This window comes from Mandrillus leucophaeus, unplaced genomic scaffold (assembly GCF_000951045.1).
Source record: "Mandrillus leucophaeus isolate KB7577 unplaced genomic scaffold, Mleu.le_1.0 Scaffold54, whole genome shotgun sequence".
Classification (NCBI taxonomy): domain Eukaryota; kingdom Metazoa; phylum Chordata; class Mammalia; order Primates; family Cercopithecidae; genus Mandrillus; species Mandrillus leucophaeus.
The window spans coordinates 2318528-2324969 of NW_012105808.1; positions in this window are offsets into that span (position 1 = coordinate 2318528).

Below are 6442 nucleotides of genomic sequence, written 5' to 3' on the forward strand. Positions count from 1 at the left end.
GAGGGAGGGAGGGAGGGAGGAAGGAAGGGAGGAAGGGAGGAAGGGAGGAAGGGAGGAAGGGAGGGAAGGAAAGAAAGCACCCCTAAATAAACATCCCAAGCTTCAGTACAGTGGGCTGCCTGCACCCAGGAAAAAGCCATTTACATCCCAGCACCACGCTCCATCGCCCAAAGGCAGAAGCAGCCGGGCGTGTGTTGCTGGATGGGTGGATGAGCACAGCGCTGCCGGTCCACGCACCGGAACACAACTCAGCCCTGAAAAGGAGCGAGGCTCTGACGCAGGCCACAGCATGGATGCACCTTGAGGATGTCACACGCAGTGAGAGACACCAGACACAAAAGGCCACACAGGGTGTGACCCATTTCTTTGAAACGTCTAGGACAGGCCGGTCCAGAGATAGGAGGGAGAGGCGTGGGTGCCGGGGCTGGGGGAGGGGGTGGAGAGTCCCCCTCATGGGGACAAGGGATCTTACTGGGTGATGGAATGTTTTTTTGTTTGGTTGGTTTTTGAGACAGAGTCTTGCTCTGTCGCCCAGGCAGGAGTGCAGTGCCGTGATCTTGGCTCACTGCAGCCTCCTGCCTCAGCCTCCTGAGTAGCTGGGATTACAGGCACTTGCCACCACAGCCAGCTAATTTTTGTATTTTTAGTAGAGATGGGGTTTCGCCATGTTGGCCGGGCTGGTCTCAAACTCCTGACCTCAAGTGATCCTACCCCTTCAGCCTCCCAGAGTGCTGGGATCACAGGAATGTTCTGAAAGGGGCTTATAGGGATGTTTGCACAGCTCATAAACTTATTTAAAAGATGGAATTGTATCCTTAAAAGGACTGAATGTTATGAAGTGTAAATTATACCTCGATTTTTGTCATAAAAAGCAGTAAGACTTTTCCTTTTACGAGGTTCAAGTAACTGTTCGTGGAAGCGTCTCAGCGCTGCCCACAAACCCCCCTTGCCCACCCGTGTCAGGAGCGGATCTGGGGGAGGAACCACACAGACAGAGTGTGGCCCACTCACGCCGCAGGATGGGGGAGGAGGAGGAGGACAGGAGTGACCCCTCGGGGGCTGCTGTGTGACTGAGGAGAGGTCAACCCATCTCCTCAGTTCTCATACTCATCTGTAAGGTCTCCTGGGTGACGTCAACCATGAACACTTTTCTCTAACTCTTAAGAGACAGAGGCCAGGCCAAAGAGGGCATGTGTAAAAAGCAGTGACAAGTGAAGTCAAGAAATGTCACTGAGCGGGGGGAGGCGCCCGACATCACCAAGGACGCCGATTTGCAGAAATCAGTCGTGAAAGGACACAGCGGCCGGGCGCAGTGGCTCACGCCTGTCATCCCAGCACTTTGGGAGGCCGAGGTGGTTGGATGACCTAAAGTCAGGAGTTCGAAGCCAGCCTAGTCAACATGGTGAGACCCCCGAATCTACTAAAAATACAAAAATTAGCCGGTGTGGTGGTGCATGCCTGTAATGGAAGCTACTCGGGAGGCTAGGGCAGGAGAATCGCTTGAACCTAGAAGGCGGAGGTTGCAGGGAGCCGAGATCGCACCACTGCACTCCAGCCTGGGCAATGGAACAAGACCACATCTCAAATAAAAAGGGACAGGCCGGGCGTGGTGGCTCACGCTTATAACCACAGCACTTTGGGAGGCCGAGGCGGGCGGATCACCAGAGGTCAGGAGTTCCAGACCAGCCTGGCCAAAATGGTGAAACTCCATCTGTACTAAAAATACAAAAATTAGCTGGGTGTGGTGGAGGGCACCTGTAGTCCCAGCAGAGGCTGAGGCAGGAGAATCGCTTGAGCCCTGGAGGCGGAGGTTGCAGTGAGCCAAGATTGCACCATCACATTCCATCCTGGGTGACAGAGACTGCGTCTCAAAAAAAAGAAGGAAGGAAGGAAGGAGAAAGAAAGAGAGAGAAAGAAGAAAGAAAGAGAAAGGAAAGAAAGAAAGAGAGAGAAGAAAGAAAGAAGGAAAGAAAGAAAGAAAGAGAGAGAGAGAAAGAAAGAAAGAAAGAAAGAAAGAAAGAAAGAAAGAAAGAAAGAAAGAAAGAAAGAAAGAAAGAAAGAAAGAAAGAAAGAAAGACAGAGAGAGAGAGAAAGAAAGAAAGAAAGAAAGAAAGAAAGAAAGAAAGAAAGAAAGAAAGAAAGAGAGAGAGAGAAAGAAAGGGAAAGAAAAAAAGCACCCACGCACCAGCTCCCAAGCCCCTAGAGACCAGGCACGACCTTCTTGTAAGAAACCATGAAGCATCTTCAAAAATACAAATGACTCGTTGGATATGATTTTAAAGACCATTGCTGCTTCCAGACGCAACTGAAAAAATTGGAATAACACCTTGAATGAAGAAAGGAGTGTTTTCCACTCCTACTCGGTGAACAAGAAAAATGCCTCCATTCAGTAAACACGAAGCTGGATTATCTACACGTGAGAGTAATTTGTGTTTAGTTCTCTTTGCTGTCAAGCAGTGGGGCCCCAGGGTTTATTAAGCATGAAACAAGAACAGAAAATAACGGCCTCAGTCAAAAGATGTTTTCTAAATAAAGCTCTGTGAGATCAAGATGCACCTGCAGAATTCAAGCTACGTTGGAAGCTTCACGCTCCAGGTTAAAACCGAGAAAGCACATTGCAAACACTGTCATCTTCCAATGCCTGTAACTGACAACTTCATCCCATCTTCTAAATCAGTATTAAGTGTTCAAAAGTCACCTAAAAGACCCACCTAAAAATAAGTAGCCTTTTTTTTATTTTTTTTTTCTTCTTTGAGACAGAGTCTCACTCTGTTGCCTAGGCTGGAGTGCAGTGGCGCAATCTCAGCTCACTGCAACCCCTGCCTCCTGGGTTCAAGTGATTCTCCTGCCTCAGCCTCCGAAGTAGCTGGGACTACAGGTGCACGCTACCACACCTGGCTAGTTTTTGTATTTTTAGTAGAAACGGGGTTTCACCATGTTGGTCAGACTGGTTTCGAACTCCTGACCTCAAGTGATCCACCCACTTCGGCCTCCCAAAGTGTTGGGATTACAGGCGTGAGCCACCGCGCCCGGCCATAAGTAGGCATTTCTAGTGTTTTCTAAAAGCAGTGAGACCTTACTTCTCCCCTCTCAAAACGATAGCACTAAATGACTTAAAAACAATCCCCAATTCTGAATGGCCCCACTTCATGCACCTCAAAGGGGAGATGAGGTCGTTAAAGGAGAAAATAAATCAGTTTTGTCTACAACAAGGGTTCCACACTGGAGTGTCTGTCCCTACAGGACACTGGGTGATGTCTGGAGACATCTGTGGTTGTCACGATGCAGGGAGCTCCTGGTGTGGAGTGGGTGGAGGCCAGAGACGCTGCTCAGCACCCTGCAGTGCCCAGAAGGCCTCACCCCAGAGAACGATCAGACCCCAAATGCCCACAGCGCTGGAATAGAGAGACCAAATACACCCCATACACTGAAGCTGTAAACTCAACATTTCGAGTGTATAATCACAGCTGGATGTGGTTCCTTACGGGGCACCCTTAAATCAGAATGACCCAGGCAGCCTTCTCTTAAACAGGTGCATTTGTTACTTAACGAGCCTTGAGTATCTCCTGCCACCAGGTGTGGACAAAGTCATCTTTCTTTTCAGTTTTTTACTCACTTTTAATAATATGGAGACAGGCTCCATATTTGAGACTCCATCTCAAAATAATAGTAATAATAATAATAATAAAAAGACATATTTTTCTTGCTGTTGGAGATTCTTTTTTTTTTTTTTTTTTTGAGACAGAGTCTCTCTCGCTTGCCCAGGCTGGAGTGCAGTGGCATGATCTCGGCTCACTGCAACCTCCACCTTCTGGGTTCAAGCCATTCTCCTGCTTCAGCCTCCCAAGTAGCTGGGATTACAGGCAAACACCACCATGCCCAGCTAAATTTTCTATTTTTAGTAGAGACAGGTTTTCACTCTATTGGCCAGGCTGGTCTCGAACTCCTGACCTCAGGTGATCTACCCACCTCAGCCTCCCAAAGCGTGGGGATTACAGGCATGTGCCACCACAACCACCCATGCAGATTATTTTTGAAAGCTTCTGGGGGTGACCCTGATGTATGCCCCTAAGGTTGCAGGACTAGAGTCAAGTTCCAGTCACTTCCTTTCCTCTCCTCTGTGACAACTCAGGCATCCCACTCCTCTACCTCCAAACGCACCCAAGAAAAAAACTGGATTGAGTACATTATTCTCCATGCTTCAGGTACCCTGGCTACGTGCTAGCAAATATTCCACGCATACATCCCGTAATTCGACCCTGAGAGGCACATGCTACCGTTTTTATTATTCCCGCTTTGCAGGGGAGTCAACACCACCTCCAAAAGACGATACAGCCCAGCAGCGAGAGGCCCGGTGGGAACACACAGGCGCATCTCCCAGAGGCCCCCGACTCTCCCTCAGGGCAAGATCGCAGCATCCCACGATGGGAACAAGTTTGTGAACTTGGCATTTGCCTCGCTGACACCTAGCAACCGTGTGAAGACGCTTAGCTGGGAATCCGCTGCCTCTGTTCATCAAGCTTGTCTTCCACCGCCCACCTCCCAGCCCCTAGCAACCCCCGCTCCCCAGGAAAAATAAAGTACCACCCACGTCGCTCAATATCACCGTCCCAAAAACTCCCACTTTAGTTCCTGAAAAATTCAGTCACCGACAGGAGCCTTTCTCCTTCCTGAAGCGTTCTCCTTGGCACCCTATATCCTAGAAATAAACCTCAAAAAGTATTCCAAACTCCCGTCTCCTTCAGCTCACTGTTCCCAGGGGGGTTCTGCTCCGTGCCCGGTTCTAGAGCAAACAATTAACATCTCCCCCAAAAGTAGAGGGGTGAGTCCTCTCCAAATTCCTTTTAACTGGATCCTACCTGAGACACCTCCCCACACCCCGTTTTCCTCCTAATTAGTTAATGTCTAGCAAAACACCTGCCCCCAGGTTATCTCCAGCCTGGGACCTTACTCCCACCGCCTTTCTCACTACCTCACCCTAACTTCCTTCTCCCTGAACCCCCCTCCACCCCACGCACTCACAAGCTCCCCATTTCCCCCTGAAAGCCCCCAGACCCCTTCTGGAACAAGCCTGGCCCCCCACCTGTATGCTCCAGCCACTCTCTGGCTCACCCCAACTTTGTTCTTCTGCTCCTTTTCAGCTAAGCCTAACCCCTGGGCCGTCAATCACCGCCCTCCATCTTCACCAACCCCATTCCTCAGTCCTCTCCCCAGACAACCTCCACCTCTAATTCCCTCTGCAGCCCCCTCTCCAACAAACCCACTTCAAACTTCATCCCCAGCCCCCTCCCCAGCTCCCTGCAAACCTCAACCCCACTCCCAGCTCCCTCTTCAAATAAGCTGACCCTTGACTCAACCCCTGCTCCCCTCTCCAGCTAATCTCAATCCCCAGCTACACCTCCAGCGCCCTCCCCAACTAACTCAGATTTCCAATTCCACCTCCAGCCCCTCCTCAGCTAACCTCGACCTACAATTCCAGCCCCCTCCCCAGCTAACTCGGACCTCCAACCCCACTCCAAGCCCCCTCCGCAGCTAACCTCGACCTGCGACTCTAGCCCCCTCCCCAGCAAACTCAAGACCTCCAGTTCCACCCCAGCTCCCTCCCCAGCAAACTCAAGACCTCCAATTCCACCACCAGCCCCTTCCTAGCTAACCTGGACTTGCAACTCCAGACCCCTCCCCAGCTAACTCAGACCTCCAATCCTACTCCAAGCCCCCTCCCCAGCTAACCTCGACCTGCCACTCCAAACTCCTCCCCAGATAACTCAGACCTCCAATCCTACTCCAAGCCCCATCCCCAGATAACCTCGACTTGCCACTCCAGCTCCCTCCCCAGATAACTCAAACGTCCAGTCTCACCCCCAGGCCCCTCCTCAGCTAACTCAGACCTCCAGTTCCACTTACAGCCTCCTCTCCAGCTGAGCTGGACCTGCAACTCCGGCCCTCTCCCCAGCTAACTCAGACCCCCATCTCACGCTCAGCCCCCTCCCCAGCTAATTTAGACCTCCAGTCCCACCTCCAGCCCCCTCCCCAGCGAACCTGAACCTGCAACTCTAGCCTCCTCTCCAGCTAGCCGTGATCCCCAGTGGAGTCCCAGTGCCCGGACCCAACCCTTCCCCAGTTAACCTCCATCTGCACCTCCTGCCCCGTCCCCAGTTAACCTCGACCTGCAACTCCCGCCCCCTCCCCAGCTAGCCCTGAGCCCCAAGTGCATTCCCAATCTCCAGCCCCAGGCCCTCCCCAGGTAACTCCGACCCCCAAACGCAGCCCCATCCCCAATTCCAATCCCAGCGTCCAATTGCAGCCCGGGTCCCCAGCCCCAGCCCCCCTCCTCAGCCAACTCCGACCCCCAACTCGGTCCGCAGTCATTTCGGAGCCGTCCCAGTCCCCTCTCCGGGACGCCGGCCGCGCCCTCACTTCCCCTGGCCCGAAACGCGGGCGC